The following is a 19,475-nucleotide window of genomic DNA, read 5'->3' on the forward strand; positions in this document are numbered from 1 at the left end:
CAACATCGCCGCGCTACCACAGAATGTCAGTAGCTTTAAACTCGCTGAAATGTTTTCGCCTTGCATCCAAGATGGTGGACATGTCAAATCGTATGATATTTGACTATTTTATGTCGATATGTCTTTTTGGATTACCCAATAGAGTCAATTCTTAGTTACAAGGTTGTGAAGAAGCTTACAACTTTATAAAACTTATTCATCTCCATATCCAATAGAGCTACTCGTACTCACATAAAGTTGTAGTTATTATGTTACTGTTTTATTTCTTTTAAAACATATTACGTGTTAATCAGTAACAATTAAGACGAACATTCAATTTCCGATACAAGTAAACGAATACGTGTGTTTTACGCCACAATCAGTCAAAGACCAAAGTTGTCCGGTTTGATGACACACAATCTACCAGGTACCACATTATGTTCACCCGATCCCCATTTAAGTCTCCTCTGTGTGGATATTCCTGCCGAAAAGGCCCCATGTACCTGGGAATCTCATTGATACATTCATGCGCGGCGTTCTCTACCTCAAGAAGATCATAGTTAACATGTTTATCCAACTAGAACTACCACCCCGCTCAAGATGAATGTTTTATGTTATATCCAACAGACTCACATCTACACACACACATACACGCACGCACGCACACACGCACGCACGCACGCACACGTGTATGCACGTCGCTATATAAGTGCAATAATCGTGAACGCGACGTTAAACCCCATTTTACCTCACCTCACTGAGCAATTTGTTATTGCGATCACCATGTTCCAATAGTCTCATTGATCGAACGATTGGGAAGTAATCGTAACTTGTGTAAACTGCCGGGCAAAAGTAAGTATACACCTATCTATAATGGTGGCTAAAAATGAAACAAACAAGAAATGGTTATTCGATGGAGAGAAATGGTTATTCGATGGAGATATATTTCCTTCGGGTATCTTAGGCGATACTACATGCATCATATCAAGGAGTGTCTCACAACAGGTGACGTGCACATGACGTCTTAAGGAACACGGGGGTCGCAATTTCACAGTACACAGGAGTGATATCAAAATGGCAGGCATTTTCTTTTGCCCGCTTGTGTATATATATCCTGGGAATATAATTTTAAACAATTTGAGAATTGGTGCCGTTATTTACTTTTACTGTTCTAATATATTTGATACTGTACAGCAGTTATGAATAGTTTCCTAGACAGAAAGCATGATCTATGAAACGGTATCTGCAGCTGGTAGTTCGTAACACTCTTTGGACGACATCCACCTCGTGTCTGCAATCCAACTATCCCCTCTCCCTGGTAAATTACATCATGTCAAGGGGTCTTTGTGTGTCAAGAAAATCAGCTGATGTCCGATGCTGAAGAACTGTGTTCACAGCTGACCGACTTGGTATTTTTCTGCACTGACAGAAACTGGATCAACTGACACACAGCTATTATCGATATTTGAATAACCCCAAATAATCAAATAGATGCCCTTCGTTAATCCCTGTGTGGAGTACCGTATATACCTGTGATAACGATAGCGGTGGCGATGCTAATGGTGGTGGTGATGATGTTGGTGATGATGGTGATGGTGATGGTGATGGTGATGATATGCTGTTATCCTTGCATTTTACTGTGGTGATAAACATTGTGATTGCAAACTTTAACATTTGAAAAATGAAAGCGCATATAGTTGATCATATGATCAAAACCTCTGGCGTTGCCTGGTGGTAAAAGCGTTCGCTCCTCGTGCCGAAGGTCCAAGTTCGATTCTCTGCATATCATAGGCACAATGGGGGAATCCCCCGCCGTGATATTGCAGGAATATTGCTAGGGCGGCGTAAAATCCGACTCACTCACAAACTCTCATAAATCACTGTGCCATTGCTAACCAAGGTTCTGCAGATGGCACCGGAGTAAGTCAAGATTCAAATCTCGGTTGCTCTTCTTTCATTATATCTCACTAGGTGGCGCCACTGGCCTGGCTAGGTCGTTCATTCATCCACAGGGCTGTATACATGATCAGCGGCACTTTCTCAAAGCGGTTGTCAAGTAGGGGTTTATGCCATGGGAAGTTGACCTCAACCGATTTCAGCAGTCCTGCTTTTATCTGATCCATTGACCTAAGTTTGTGGCTCTGTGACAACATGTACAAAAGAAAGTCTTTGTACAGGAGATGCAATGGGCTATTCATGACATATCACAGGCTTTTACGGATTATGAACCGGCCTCGCGATGTCTAATCCGTTGTCCTCGCATAGATATTAACATATCTTCCAGATCTGTCTGAATGAATGGCGTGACAACATTCAAGAAGTTCGTTAACGGTTATGTGAAATATTAGAATGATTCCACCACAGAGGCTAAATCTTTAAGTTCTTTGATTCTTCGGTAGCATTTTCAATAAATGTTGTTCACGAGAGGTTCCTAAATACATTAATCGAGATTACGCTATCCGCATGGATGATCTATTCCGGCATACATATATCTAGATTGGTGACGCTAAGCCGGTGACTCACTCACTCACTCACTCACCCAATAAAACAACCAATAAAACAACCAATCAACTTCATAAAACAATACAATCAATATAAAAAAGTAAATCAATCACTAAAACAACTCAATCCAACAATTGAAAAAAACAACTCAATCAAACAACTTAATAAAACAACTCAATCAGCTAACTCAATCAATCAACCAATCAATTAATTCAAACAATCTATCAATCAAACAATCAATCGTGCTTTCTACATGCAAGAAAATGGAAATCGAGTGAAGGATGCTTGACTCACTCTAAGTCTTTGTCGGCCATTGTATCGTTGCTCGTGGTACCAGTTACCAGTTTGGGCTAGACGAAGCATTGACGAAGCAAAGAGTTTAATCAGACGTCTCCTTGAGGGAGACTGGTATCACACCTGTGATCCCTGGCGATAAGAAATATTGCATTGCATGCCAGGCCAGCAGTTAGACGTATCAACGCACAATCGTAAATTCTCCTCAGCGTAATATATATCTTCTACGTGTGTGGTAACAAGGTGTGTTTGGTAGCTTGAGTAGGAAGCACAAGTGCACGAATGGATGTTATTTCAGATGACAAATGAAAGAAGACAGAATGATTGTGATGCAAATTTAGTGACCGCAATTTCACAGTACACAGGGGTGATATTAAAATTAAACACACACACACACACACACACACACACACACACACACACACACACACACACACACACACACACACACACACACACACACACACACACACACACACACACACACACACACAGAGACAGACACACACACACACACAGACACACACACATACGCGCGCACACACACACACACACACACAACACACACACAACACACACACAACACACACACTAACACACACGTGCATGCACGTCGCTATAAAAGTGCAGTAATCGTGAACGCGACGTTAAACCCCAGTTTACCTCACCTCACTGAGAAATTTGTTATTGCGATCACCATGTTCCAATCGTCTCAGTGATCGAACGACTGGGAAGTAATCGTAACTTGTGTAAACTGCCGGGCAAAAGTAAGTATACACCCATGCATAATGGTGGCTAAAAATGAAACAAACAAGAAATGGTTATTCGATGGAGAGAAATGGTTATTCGATGGAGATATATTTCCTTCGGGTATCTTAGGCGACACTACATGCATCATATCAAGGAGTGTCTCACAACAGGTGACGTGCACATGACGTCTTAAGGAACACAGGGGTCGCAATTTCACAGTACAAAAGGGTGATATTAAAATGGCAGGCGCGCGCGCGCGCGCACACACACACACACACACACACACACACACACACACACACACACAAACACAATAAATTGTTTTATTAAATGTATCCTAGAGAGTCAGTAAGAAACTATATGTAGAAATAACTGCCTTTGTTCTGTAAATCTCATAAAGTTTCAGCTTTCGCCTCTTCCTTTGTGGAATGAGGTTTCGTATTTGTAAAATGATCTCTGTTATCTGTCTGTACCATCAACTTAACTGCCCTCGCCCCCTGCTGTTTTCCCGTCCCATATTGCCAAGCAGGTGACCCACAAGGAGGAATACGGTCCTCCCACAGTCCAGAATCATCATGAGTTATACTGTGCCTACCACAATAAGTTGTGAATACGTAGCCTTGCTGTGGCCAAACGTTTTGTAACAATTTGGCAAACTTTGATATGTAAACAGCACATATAATTCAGTTTTATTTCATCTTAATATATAAGTTGAATCCAACTTTACCTTTGAAGATCCGGGTTAGAATAGGTCTTCAACAACCCATGCGTGCCGTTGTAAGCGACTATGCTTGTCGTAAGAGGCGACTAAAGGGATCGGGTGGTCAGGCTCGCTGGCTTGGTTGATGCATGTCATTGTATGTCAATTGCATGGATCGATGCTCGTGATGTCAATCACTGGATTGTCTGGTTCAGACTCGATTATTTAAAGACAACCGTCATATAGCTGGAATATTGCTGCGCGCGGCGTTAAACAAAGGACAACAAAAACGGAAAATACCGGATCCTACTTATTTTGTGGATACCATAACAATAAATAAAAACAATAGATCGTTTGAGCTAGCCAAATGTAAAAAATAGTCGATAGTCATAATTCCCTCTGTTGGTCCCACGTGAAATGCTCTTCATGAATACTGTAAATCATGAAATTAACGCAATAATAAGTCAGCACATTAATGCGAGTATAGAACCCTGGCCTAAAATGCGTCATGACATTTGTGAGAGTAGCCTTGCAAAACTCACTGTAGACTCACAATTTAATAATGTAGTATTGGTTGATAGACGTTCGACCGAATGATATCATTTGATAACTTCAACTGTTCATCTAATTTCCATCAATGGATGTTCCATATATGTTCATGTGTTTCTTCACTGAACGTATAGTGTTGAGGACTACTTCAGTTGAGGATAAGTAACATAAATAATGATGATATTATTGTCATTATTATTCCTTCAGATTAGGCGCGGTCGGGTAGCCTAGTGGTTAAAGCGTTCGCTCGTCTCGCCGAAGACCCGGGTTCGATTCCTGACATGGGTACAATGTGTGGAGCCCATTTCTTGTGTCCCCCGCCGTGATATTGCTAAAAGCGGCGTAAAATCCATACTCACTCACTCCTTCAGATAATTAAAAAGAGTTATTATGTTTTCATATTAAACATAGAGAAAGAAGTATGGATATTGTGGATATTTTTTAAGCATCGGCATTTTTAACATAATTCTTAAAGATATCATGTTTTGCCGCACTCGGCAACTTAAGGTTATTACAACATACATACATTTAGGTTCAGTTGGATTATTTAATTTGTTTTATTTTGCAAATGTTACAGAGACCTGATAAAGTGATATAAAAATGTTTAGTCGCTATTCTTAAAAGTAAGAATATGTTAAATTGATCAACCAGAAATATTGCACACCAAACGATAATCATATATCCTGACACTATTATATGTCGATATTTGTGTATGCTATTGCTACATGATTGGTTATGACACGGATACGTCATGATAAAGCAATGAGAAATTGACATTTGATGATATAAGACAGCTACGCGATAAATCACAAAGAACAAAGAAGAAGGAAGCGATATTTATTTCACGATAAAACATTGTTCTATCATGACGTCATTTATGGAGATTCGAACATGCACTCGCAACTTGAGGACGTCGTAAATTTGACGTTATTTGTGAGAGAGAAGTGTCTAGTGAGTTGTTCCTAGAGCTGTTCCTTTTCACCAAGTTTTGTGATGCAGGTGGAATGGCCTATGAAGTATTTACTGCCCTCTATAATTCTTTGATCCAGCCTATTCTAACGTATGGGGCAGGTATTTGGGGACTCTATGAACACAAATGCCTTAACACAATCCAAAACAGAGCGTGTCGCTTCTTCCTTGGAGCCAGTCGTAAAACTTCGAACATCGCTACGAGAGGAGATATGGGTTGGACCTCTTGTGTAACCAAACAACGTCTTGAGGTCTTCAGATTGTGGATGAGAGTGGGACTTATGCACGAATCCAGACTACCACACAAGATACATAAGTGGTCACTCAACCGGAGGAGATCCTGGGAACACCGAGTGCAGAAGCTGAGTAAAGCCTTGGGACTTGAGCAATACTTAACCGCAGTTACTTTTAAATCCACTGTACTACTTATTCGCAAGCAGATGAACATTCAGGATGAACAGAAGTGGTTTACTGACATATGGGACGATAAAGGAAATTTAACAAACGGAAATAAACTTAGGACTTATCGCATGTTTAAGAAAGACCTGTACCCAGAAGCTTATGTAACCAATACAATGTCTAGACACCACCGCAAGTCCTTCATACGACTGAGAACCTGCAGTCTGCCTCTGTGTGTAGAGACAGGCAGATATTCTAAGCCGCCCATTCCACTTCATGACAGAATCTGCCCTCTCTGCCCCCTAGAGATCGAGGATGAAGCCCATTTCACCATCACCTGCCCACTGTACTCAGATATAATGTACGACGTCTTCAAGTATGCCCTGAATGTAGACGATGAATTTATGCATAAAAACCCAACAGAAAAGTATGTGTTTTTAATGCAAAATCCTAATTGCCAACTCCTACTTGCTTCTAAGATTCATCTCATGGTCAGAAGAAGGAATGCTCTTTTATGATTTACTTAGTTAACGTAATTTCTGTAATGTTTGTAAGTAAGTGTGTGTGTGTGTGTGTGTGTGTGTGTGTGTGTGTGTGTGTGTGTGTCTGTCTGTCTGTGTCTGTGTGTAGGTGTAGGTGTGTGTATGTGTGTGTGTGTATGTAGGTATGTGTGTATGTATGGTCTGTGGGTCTAGGTGTATGATATGTGTGTATGCGTGTATGTATGTGTGTGTATACGTGTGTGTATGTACATGTGTGTATGCGTTCGGCGGAATGCATGTCAGTGCGAGAATCTATGTTGTTGATAGACCTGTATGATTGTTCTCATGCAGGTTTGGGTATAATTCATGTTTTAATTATATATTGAATGTAGGGACTGTTTGTCATTTGTGCTTTCTTAACTTATTGTTGTTCTGTGATATTTTAGATTATAGTGTCTCATAGGCCATATGGCCGGGTGCATTTTATCATTCTATGAATGTACATTTTGTATTTTATCATATAATGTGCACGTGACACTTAAATAAACACATTCTCTCTCTCTCTCTCTCTCTCTCTCTCTCCCTAATAGATGTAGCTGTGGAAGGTAGATAAATGCAATGCGCGAACAATCGCATCCGAAAGTGAGAGCGAAATGAAAATCGGCATTGGGAGAAAAGGTACAGATAATCGACGAGAAAATTGTGAGAATATGCGGGGAAGACCAAATTCAAACCCTCCTGTTCATAAAATGGATTTATCTGGCATTCTATTCAGGGAATCATCATTATTTAAGTACGGGTAAATATTTTTAAAGCGTGTACTTTTTCCTAATTTAACACCCTTAAAGAGGCTGTACGTAATGTTGATATCTCATACAAGAAATAAACGAGTCGTGGTCGTTGTTTATCTACAATAAACAACTCCCACACGCGGTTTGTTTCTTAATCACATGACCATATACACTGACATTATATCACATGTTTATCAGTTGACAAAAACGACATAAGCCGTTCCATCGTCACAATAAACCCTTGCCAAAAGTAGCGCCAACTGCACGATTCCGACAACACCAGGAGCATGTTTCAATATTCACCATAAAAAATGATGAAAAGTGGGTGCTCGCAAAAAGGCACAATTCCGCCACAAACACATGCAAAAGCAAGCCAAGTGTTCACCCGAAAAGGCACGGAAACACACGGTACAAGTCAAAATAGAGAATTGTATCAGACATTTTGGTAATTGATACGTCAAACCTGGAAATGCCGTCTGCACGTCCAAAACAAAGCCCAAGCCAGGACCCGAATCCTTTAAACCCGCCCAACCAACCAGCTGAGCACAGAGCTTGCCGAAATCAAAAGTTCTGTTAATTACGTACATTTTCCCCTAAACTAAAGTAATCTATACTAGTTCTGAAGTAAATCGTATTTACCCCTATGTATCGCCGTTTGTCATTTATTGCCGATAAACAGAATATGCACACTTTCTGACAGTAACGTGTGATAAATCAAGCACTAAACCTATCTTCTCGATATACATGTTGCACTTACTTAAAACACAATTGGGCTAACAAGATATGTATATTAAAGTGCCATGCTTTCCTGATGTGCTATCATTCTAATTTGAAATAATGATATAAATAGTTACCACTCATCCTTCAATATTTTTCAAGGTCGGGTCAATCACAAACATATTTGAATATATACAACAGCTATACTTACTTATCTTTATACTTAAAGGCATAAGATTTGTCTGTCATACAGACCCCGTAACAAATATGTCCAATACAGCCCAAAATTTGGCAAAATGAAGAACGTCTCTTGGCCCCTTTTTTATTATATTTTATAACTATTGTTTAACACATGTTTTTTTTTCTGTAAAATATGTTCATTTCAGAGATTAGATGTTATTCTAGCATCAGGTCTGTGGTACGTTCACTGCATCAGCGTTGACATAAAAGCGATATTTACATATATAAATACAAACAGAGGAAATACTTAGCATTTATCTTTAAAGGAAGAATGTGGGACATGCTTAATACATATGTATGTGGACATATATGTATGGACATTTGGATGAATATAGATATACCTCCTTATAGATAGTGATCGTAGATAATTGTAGAACGTGCATGAAGAAAATGGAATAATTATGTGAGTAATCGGGTAAATACCACGTTTAGCAATATTCAGACATATTGCGATATTGGTTTCCAACATACAAGACGGGCCTTGAAATTATGACTTGAATTTGGACCTGGCTTTCTGGTGTGATGTAACACCCCATAATCTCCTGTAGAAAAAGAGCTCAAAGCACGAATAAAGATCACGAGATGAAACTGATGTATACATCTTGACATAAATTTGCGTAGTATTACTACGTTAATTCATCAGTATATATGTATTTTGCGCAAGAGGATATTGTAGGATCGATGCTGACATGCGCATATAACCTATTCACCAGTGCTGTAATATTTAATTCATTTGTCTTTTGATACATATCGATAGGAACATGGAGAGTCTGTCTGAAGAAATATAGACATGCATGGGATCTTTTGGATAGCTGTACTTCATGGTTAGACTAACGCTTAGTCTCTGAAAATATATTATTTTGGTTAAAACGAGAAACTATATTTAAATTTAAAAGGAGCCCAAGTGAGATTGAAATTTCAGCCTGAACCTGTTGAACATCTAGGCTTGTTTCTTTTGGGGCTAAAGCATTGCAGTAAGGCCTGGGCGGAAGGGAAAATAATATGGTTCGGGAACGGTGAGACAAACTACGTCACGGTCTGTATCGCCGTCGTGATCTTTAGAGCTACGAAATTAGAGCCATCTGAGACAGCGACTCGACACCTGTTTGCACCCATCAGATACCAGTCACTACTGTCACTACTTCTCTCTCCAAACGAAAATAAATACGAAAAATGTCGGATGTATATTTTTAAAACTTCTAATTTACTATTTAGATATATGATTTAACTTTAAAGTAATTATATGTATCTCATGTTCAGAAATGTGTTATAGGTATCTGTGATGCTGGTACCGTTTTGTCTGCATTGTGTAGCTTTAAGGAGTTATTATGAATATCAAATACATGTCTTGAAATATAGACTTGTAAAAGAGTTCATCAATGAACCATATGCAGTCTAACCATTGGCGTGTATGGATATATTATCCATTTACTTATACACACTTATTATGGACATATACAGAATTTCATTGTACCTTATTATTAAAAAATATACCCGTGAAGATCTGGGTTAGAATAGGCCCTCAACAACCCATGCTTGTACGAAGGCGACTAACGTAATCGTGTGATCAAACTGGCTGACTTAGTTGATGCATGTCATCGTATCCCAATTGCGTAGATCGGTGTTCTTGATGTCAATAACTGGATTGTCTGGCCCAATAACTGTTTTATTTACAAACCGCCGTCATATTGCTGGTATATTGTTGAGTGCGGCGTTTAACAACAAACAATCAAACACAAACTATTATTAAACACCTTCCAACAATGAGAAATTAAACTTTCATTTTCTATATATATAGTATTTATAAAATAATTTAATCATTTCGTTGCTTTCTTGTCTGTCATTCAATGCGCATGTTCAAACCCCCAAACCTTTAATATTTGATTTACAAATGGTCACGTTAGTGAGTTGCCTCGATCTTTTGTTACCTATTCACACGAACAGATTAAAATAATTTGTTTGTACTATCATATTTCAATTTATTTAATTCATTATACGAAATTAATCATTCATTTATAAAAGTATAGATTATATTCGTTTATATCACTATCTGATGTTCAGGTTTTATTGCAGAAATTATAATGAATTCAAAATGTAGAAAGATATACAATTTGCCATTTTTTTCAATTTTTAAACTATACAAAGTATAATATAATGATTAGAATGCCTGTACCGGACAGTGTCTAAAAACTAAATATTGGTCGATTAGTCCCATTTTTCAGATATGCCCTTCAGTTGTATTATTGTATGTCTCCAGATAGATGTTTACATTGTAGTTCTCATTATATGTGGATAATTCAAAATGCAACATAGAAAATATATATTCTACCATGACGAAAGAATACAGAGTATACAATAACTCGCAATTGTTCAAAAAGAGATTTCAAATCACAACATATCTGATATAAACAGAGGTGGTGATACTTTAATCTCTACATTGTGCCCTTGTTCGTGAGTCCTTGTTCTATTCAGCGAACAGCCCAAACCCGAAACTCCACAATATATCCGATTACACTGACCCTGGCTGGTCCCAGGTGGATTCTCCCAAACGTCCGTTCTCCATACTCCATACATACGATACTGATACCCTTGTACGTCTCCCAGACCGTAGAGAATAAATTTAAAAGGAATCAAGCTCAAGTCTAGAACGATTTGGCAAGCCCAGATTGCCTCAATTCTATCCATGGAAGTAAGTATCAATAAAACAATATTGTTCTTGGCCCCTTTAGATTATATTTTGTAGATACATATTTTTAACTACGAAAATTTTACTGACACCGGTACTGTCCCTTGAAGCTATTCATAGCTCGAATAAGAATTTCGAATTATCGTCCATTGTTCGATGTCAATACATCGATGACAAGTGAGGATATCATATAGTAATCGTTGATGCCGCGCTACACTATAATAAACATTATAATCAAGTTGACTAGTATGTTCATTACTACAGTGAACATGTAACTGATCATGCCCTTCGTAATATCAAATACTAATATGTTATTGTGGGATGAATTTAACTGGATCATTGATGACATGTGATATTAATATTCCATCGATTTCTTTCCTGGTTGGTCTATCCATGTCTACAAAATAATAATAAAAAATGAAAAAGGAGGACAGAACAATTCTTGATTTCAGGCTAGAGCTGTGGAAATCTAGACTTTCCCAACCATAGCCTTGCGTTGGTCTCACAGCTCATACCATACAACAACAACACAAGTTTTAGCTTTTCCGCAAATCAGTATCTCATGCAGTATGCAGTATATCAACTGCAATATACTGCATATAACATGCAGTATACAGTATGTCGCGAGCACCGCGCTGGGCCGGAGCACACATTTCCTACCCCTCTCCCTTCCGCAAACACCTCATGGGAGGTGTAACGAGGTCACAGGTCAGGCGTGCACTCGTCAGTTGTCTTCTACGGTCAAGAGTAGGATCTTCCGGACGATCACTGCACTAGAGGAATGTGGATTGTTGATGAGGTACAACGTGTTTGAAAACTGGGAGTTAACTGAACTTTACGCCTTTTAAACACATTTGTGAAGGGGCGACAATGCGACAACGAGACATATTTTAACATTGAAAACGGCATTGTAGCCCTTTTGTAAGATAGATAAAAATATTATTCAAAGAGCGACAATGCGACAAATGGCCAAAATGTCACGTTGTCGAATTGTCGCGCTTTGGTTAATTTTGACACGTTTTGCTTGATTTTGTAAGGGCGTCAATGCGACAATACGACCACGCGACAATGTCCCTTCCAAGATTCCGTAGTGATCCGTGCAAACAACTGATTTATGAAATAGAAGTCCAAAATGCCAATTAAAAGATAAAGTGTGAAAATGCGCTATAGCAGCTTCTGATTTCATAGATCTTCAAGAAGGATTATCAATAATGGGATGGGTGATGAGTTCATCTGCATGCCGAATCTACACGCTGTGATTAACAAAAATGCTGTGAGTCAATACATTTTGTCAAATGTATGACATGTATTACCTGTAGGAACATATTGTTTATACTCGTCCATGTTTTTGACGGACAATATGATATACATGCTCGGTAATAGTGAGGACGGGCATCATTGTGTGTTTCCGTGCCTCGTTCAGGTGAACAATTGACTTGTCCTTGCATGTGTTTGTGACGGGTGCCACCTATGTGGCAGGACACGCTCACCCTTTCGCAAACACCCGTTGGATGGCCTGAACCGTGATATAACTGGTGTTTAATGCGATCACCGTAGTGTGTTACTGCAACTGTCCAAATTATGTGTAGTGATGCCATGTAATATGTAAAATAAAGCATATTCATTTATCCAATTGATTTGATTAGAATATACTTGCGTCAGAGTATTTTATTAACGCCAAAACCGTATTTGTTAAACACATATAATAACAGATCATATACACGCATGGTGCCTGGACTTATTATTAGCTTTAATAGGCCATTCCGGAATAAAATAGTTCCACCAAAAGCGAGGAACATCTGTTTTAGTTTGTTTACAAGAAATGTATTCCAAAAAATATCCTCATTAGATGAGAAGGTCTGTTAAGAACTACCTCAGTAAGTCAATCACAATGACAGTGCGTCGTAATACATTTACATCAAGTACAAGACGTCAAAATGGCCGACACGATATACGTGACGGGAAATATTTCCGAAGTTGTTAATTAACCTGTGGCGATGTCAAGCCTTTGTCATCACTGATCAATTGGCCGATCACTGAAAGGTGATTGTAAAGATGTGCAAATAGATACTAAGGTAAATTCATAGATTGATGTAGATTGTCACTACGATAGTTTGGATTTTTGTTTATTTGTTTTTTTCTCTAGGATGGGTTGTAGGGAGGGTATCGTATGAACGGGCATGCAACCAAACTCTATGACTTATCCCAGAGTATTTTAGGACGCTACGTTCAAAATTAAAGGGTCTAAATGATGAGTAACAACGCTTCTGTATGAATTCGTACTAGGGAATTCCCAGGGTTTTCCCTGGGAATGTGGAAGTAGTCAGTGTTTACGTCATTTCAAGAATACAGTCCCGTGAAAAACGTCATGTGACCCACCTCTCGTCCTATGGAAAAGCCGTATATCGTGTAAACTTCACATTACAAAATTAGTTACTGTTATAACCAAATGAAACACAACCCATTATCCGATAGAGGTAACTATGCATAGCGGTGGAATATGTTATCTCAATAAACTTGGTAACATGGTTTGGTTTGACTTCTTGGCGCGTGTCTGAATTCCATTAACGTGTTACATATCCTAAAACTGACTAACAGTTGTACAAGCATCGTTTTCCCGTCCATTTTACGCTTGAAAAACTCGACGCTTTTCCGGACACTTTCTAGACGCTAACCAATTAATCAATTTTAATGAATTTTTAGTCGTTTTTCCGTCCAATGACCATATACGGGAAAAAAACGACGTTTTCGTGTTTGCAGTGCAAACTCTGTCGCCATTGACACTACGTCTCTTTGTTAGCGCCAAACTGTTTTATCATTCCAAACTTGACCCATCAGTAACAAAAATGATGTCTGATGCAGTTCCATATTTTAGATTGTGCTATATGCTCCCGTGTTTGTTCGGTCGAAGAATTGATTGTGTTTGTAACGAGTGCCACCGGTAGTGCAGGACACGCTCATATCTTCGCGGAGACTTTGTATCCATTACATCATAGTGGTCCATGACACATGTCTATGACGCAGTCGGAATCGCACAATGGACTCTGCTAACAACAACGATATGTTATGATTATAGAAGGGTATTGTCGCTTCTATTTAAGGAGAAAATGTTGGTACATTTCCCAATGATATCTAAGAACTAGAAAGAACTCTTGCAATTTCAGATCACGCCATATCAGATAATGTAGACACACAAATGGAGTTACCAGACATCTTAAATGTATATACGCTGGAGAAATTAGTTCAGCATGAGACCATGGCGAGTTCATTGCAAATATAGTCCAAAAGCGAATGTGATTTCTTAAACACCAATTATTATAATGAATGGTGTGATTTCCAAGTGCTATAATAGGACGTATCGCTGGCATTTTGCGAAAGACACAGGCGTGAATATAGTTAATAGGTAACTGTGTTTGATAAAGGTAACAACTTTCAAGGCCTCAGTAATGCTTTCAAATTTCTTTTATGGAAGACATTTTCAAATTTGGTTCATCGGTGACAAATATGATGTCCGATGTAGTTCCCTATTTTGTTACCGTGTGTTTTATAGGTGAAGAATTGACTTCCCTTTGCATGTGTTTGTGACGGGTGCCACTGGTGAGGCAGGATACGCTCATCTTTTCGCGAACAGCTGGTGTTATCACCTGTGATACTCTCGGAATCGCACACTTAGCAGAGATTTCTTGTTGCTCAACAAACTTGTGGAGTCTTTCTGTTTATATGGAGATCATAGAGTACGCAAAAGTATTTGACACGCCGACATATTCAGATGTTTGTTTTGAGAGTCAATATAATGAAACATACAATTATAACAATATGCATAAAAGGTACCTTTGAGTAGAAAAGTCATAGATAATGTTATATGTCTAGCTATATAGATGTCGCACAGGTTCGGTCCTTTTTTCCTCATTATTTATATAAAAGTCTGTACGCGGCTCTGCTTCTATCGCAAGGAACGCTTGGCACACGTTTGCTGATCTCATATCAATATTTTCAGACTACTCATCAATTATCATTCAACTTCTGTGGACATCACTTGGTCAAACTTCTTAAGAAAGCCTTAATCCCTATTCTCGGCGCACGAACTCTAATTTTCTTATCAAGCTGATAATTGAACATGCTGTAAATTCGTGACCATTCAAAGTGTCTAGAGTATATATATACTGGCTAGCCCCGGGGGTACCTCACTGTCGAGAAATCCCCAATAAAGGAGTTGACCATAGACAGTTTGTTTGGTTTCTTTGGAGGTAAGTCATGTTCACTTTACTATTTCTCTAAATGTATAAGTTAAATTGTTTTATAATTTGTATCGTATATGGAGTAATATTATTAATCTGATGTTATTGACCATGTGTAAGGGCAAATATATTAAGTTGGTTGTATCTATTTAACGGACTTATCTGTCAAATGTTTGTGTGTAAGGTTTAGGCAAAACTATCGTTTAAGTATTAACTCCACAGTATAGCATATCAAACATGTTCCGAGTCGGAAATAAGGTGTTAATACTCGGGTGTCGCGATCGTGGTAGCAAGCTGTGTATTTTATCTGCGAGTTGTTATTTTAGTGTGATTGAGTAATTTTGTATATGTGATTTTTTTTGTAAATGCAGGCGAACTACCTCACTTTCATCAGACTTTTTATATCACATGAGGCATGTTCATTATCTTTTAATGTAAGGATATTATGATGAACCATACATTGCATGTATTACTTGTTCATAAACATAATCCAGAGAGACTTAAAAAATTGTTTATAAGAGTTATTTGATGGAACTAGCGTCACAGAAAGCGTTAATGTCTATAGCTAATATATGATGTATTTACATCCCACATATTTATGCTAATAGCACAACTAAGTCTGAGCTTAAATCCGTAATAATATTCATGCAATCATTAAGTTAATCTGTTCGCGATGTCCAAATAAGATAGGTAACGCTCTTGTACTTACATAGGCCTGAGCATAATGCATTTGTAACACAGCTTCAGCAAACATGTCTTCATTGCGAGCAATGCCTAAAAATATACATATATCCATATATTATACCATTCAGTAATGTGAATGGACATTGGTTAATGGGCCCGTTAACTCAGTGTATGTGGATGCTATCGGATGGACTTTGTTGCGGTAGTTTAGATAAATGATAGATATGCCCTTCAAGTATAACATATACCGGCATAAAAATGAATGATATATGCTCAGAAGTACAGCCAACACATGTTATTTATATTTACATCGCGTACATTTGATACCGATTGTGGGTTTAACTACTGTAGATTAAAACGTAAATAACGTAACTTTTGGCAGTGCCATTTAGCAAGGCGTAATCATAATTAGGAGTGGCTGAAAATAAGTGTCACATGAGATCATGTAAGCTTTGTTCATAGGTATCTTTGTAGACTGACTTTAATATTGTTATTTGTAATTGGTTGTTTTATCACTTAGCTCACGATACGTTTGTTTATCATAAAACTTACACTCTTATGTATAATCATTGTTTAATATCACACACCATTGTGATAACTGCTTCTTGTATGGAAACTGTAAATGCTCTACATGACTTTGTACTTTATATGTAAAAATATTTCTTATTTAAATGTGAATTGACTGTCGAGAAATCCCCAATAAAGGAGCTGGCCATAGACACTTTGTTTGGTTTCTTTGAAGGTGGTGCCCGACCCCGAGCTAATTCCCCAAGGCTAATTCTATATATTGTGACGGTTTTAATACGAAATGCAAACCATTATATATAGTATACAGTGGTACCCATTGTGCAAAATTAGTACCATCATGATTAGTAGTACCCTAAATGGTACAGTGGTACCCTGAGGGCCGGGTACAGCGGCTGATGGCTTTGCTAAATATTTGACACACTGGTTTGATACTAAACCCATAGTGTAGTTTATAACACACTTGATAATACACAAATACTGCACGAACATATGGAACAGAAACCGCAGCCTTTGGAACACCGCGTCTTCATAAAAACAGTTTTATATATGAACTGAAAGTAAATGATAACGAGAATAAAGCATACAAACATCACTGCATTTGAGGAAACAAATAAACAGTGCCATTCACTTCAGAACTTTCCAAGTGCATTCATGTTATGACATCAAAATGATGACCTTCTTTATATGTCATTGAACATTGGCAGGATGAACATGGGAAATAGTTCTATGGATATTCATCTTTTTTATTTCAATAAATGCGACGTGTCGGTGGAAAAATTAACACCGTTATCAAGCAAGGAATGTTTCAACACCGAAACGTCACATTCATTGTAATAAAGGTGTTGTATATCCATAGAACTATCTCCCTCGAAAAATGTTCACAAGAATATCACACATAACTTCTGACAATAATGAATTGTCTGAAACTATGTTGTCGTGTACCAATATCTTATTATTAATAATTTTTCTACATGTTTATTCAATTTGTATTCTACATAAAGCCAAATGGCTAGCTTATAAAAAGAGCTGAATGCACAAGTAATTTCATTCGTTACATTAACAAACAGATGTTCCAACAGTCATCAGATCGACTGCACATGTAATTAATGCATACGTAATGCATAAGTAATTCCGAACAAGAACTGGTGAACGATATTTGTTTCGTGACGTTCTATTTACGAAACTGCATCTCGTCATGAGGTAAATAAATAGTGTTGTTAAAAAAACTGGTAAAAAAATGACATTTATTTGGTCAAAGGCGACCTGGTATTCGCCATATTTCCTGCTGCTATTTAACAAGTTTAATTATAGTTCTTTTATGTGAAGATGTTTGTAATCTAAAATGTTCAAAATTTTGGAGTATGCTTTTTCACCAATTTATAAAAAAAGACAAATAAGTGATTTTCTATAATATCAATAAAGAAAATCCGGAATTTTTTCGGCAGACTCACCACTAATTGTTTTACGTTAGAGAATGTTTGTTTTAATACATCCCCACGAGTTATGAGAACATCAACTGACAACTGATCAAGGGATGAACAATTACACACATGTCAATGCACACTACCGTCTACAGACAACAAAGAAGCGGACCTACCTCTCCCCCCGAAAGCAGTCAATGTGCGGTGGCTAAAGTTTGTGCTAATCTCTCTGCGACACCAGAGGGAGTCGGGGTCGAAATCTCAAACCGATTTCTCGATCGTGCTTGTGTTCCCGTTATAAAGTGGAATCCACCACCATCCCAGCATACGATTTGTTCATGTATGGAGATCCACTGGGGCCACACCTAAAGCCGTCAGCTACAACACCCACACGTCCGATATTGATATCAATATGTCTATGAGATGATAAAAAACGTGTTATGTTCTTTCTCATTATATCGTATTTCTTTCACATCGATTCAGCACGTATGTCATTTAAGTATGTTACGAACACAAAATACAATTCACACATATGATGGATATTTTCGGCGTGCTTTAGTTGTTCTTAAACGATTTTTCAATCCAGTCATAAATATTTATGAATTTGGTTCATCAGAGAGGGGGATTCAATTGGTTATGGTCGTATAATGGCATACTGATGTTGTCGGTGTAACATTTAACGCATTAGATTATCGGGGGTGTTACATAAACTACATCATATGGTAAACGTTCTCATCAATAGCTTCGGCGTTTTGGTGATTATTTCTCTTAGTGTACTGCTCGTAACAGTGTCGATGCACAAGGTCCACCAAATATACCACCAAATCCCCGTCTCAGAGTTTAGCAGTTATCCTTACTACAATCAGGGAAGGGCTTTCTTTGTATTCACAAAAAGCATTTAAGACAATAGGAATTAATTCTATGTGGATTCTAATATCAATCAAAGGATTTGAGGAACACTCGAGCATGCTCTTTCTACCAAGATGCAAGGCCTCATAACAGGTTGTAAAAGGTTTGTAGTTGACATGTGGAGAGCCTTACAAATTTTGACGCATTTCTGATGCAATATATTTGATTGTGAATCAGGCTCATGATAAAGTCGGAATCGTGCAATCAGGATCAGGTGTCAGGACCAACCTCACCCTATCTGATGCATGTGTATTTTAATCTGTAACTACTACTACTACTACTACTACTACTACTACTACTACTACTACTACTACTACTATTTGAAGATCCGGGGTAGAATACCCCACCCTATCTGATGCATGTATATTTTAATCTTTAACTACTACTACTACTACTACTACCACTACTACTACTACTACTACTACAACTACTACTGCTACTACTACTACTATTTGAAGATCCGGGGTAGAATACCCCACCCTATCTGATGCATGTATATTTTAATCTTTAACTACTACTACTACTACTACTACTACTACTACTACTACTACTACTACTACTACTACTACTACTGCTACTACTACTACTACCACTACTACTACTATTTGAAGATCCGGGGTAGAATAGGCCTTCAGCT

The 19,475-nt window shown here is 38.0% G+C and overlaps 1 protein-coding gene across 1 annotated transcript in view; it reads right to left on the reverse strand.

Annotated features, from left to right (window-relative positions):
- LOC139463813 (glutamate decarboxylase 1-like) overlaps positions 1–18,210 on the reverse strand; it is a 46,155-nt gene extending 27,945 nt beyond the window's left edge. The window contains exon 1 of the mRNA XM_071245146.1: positions 18,106–18,210. The gene's annotated coding sequence lies outside the window, so the exon portion shown is untranslated. The remainder of the gene's footprint in view (positions 1–18,105) is intronic.
- Positions 18,211–19,475: the final 1,265 nt, after the last annotated feature.

The sequence above is a fragment of the Haliotis cracherodii genome, unplaced genomic scaffold, assembly GCF_022045235.1.
Source record: "Haliotis cracherodii isolate W230 unplaced genomic scaffold, xgHalCrac1.p SCAF_16, whole genome shotgun sequence".
In the NCBI taxonomy this organism is placed as follows: Eukaryota; Metazoa; Mollusca; class Gastropoda; order Lepetellida; family Haliotidae; genus Haliotis; species Haliotis cracherodii.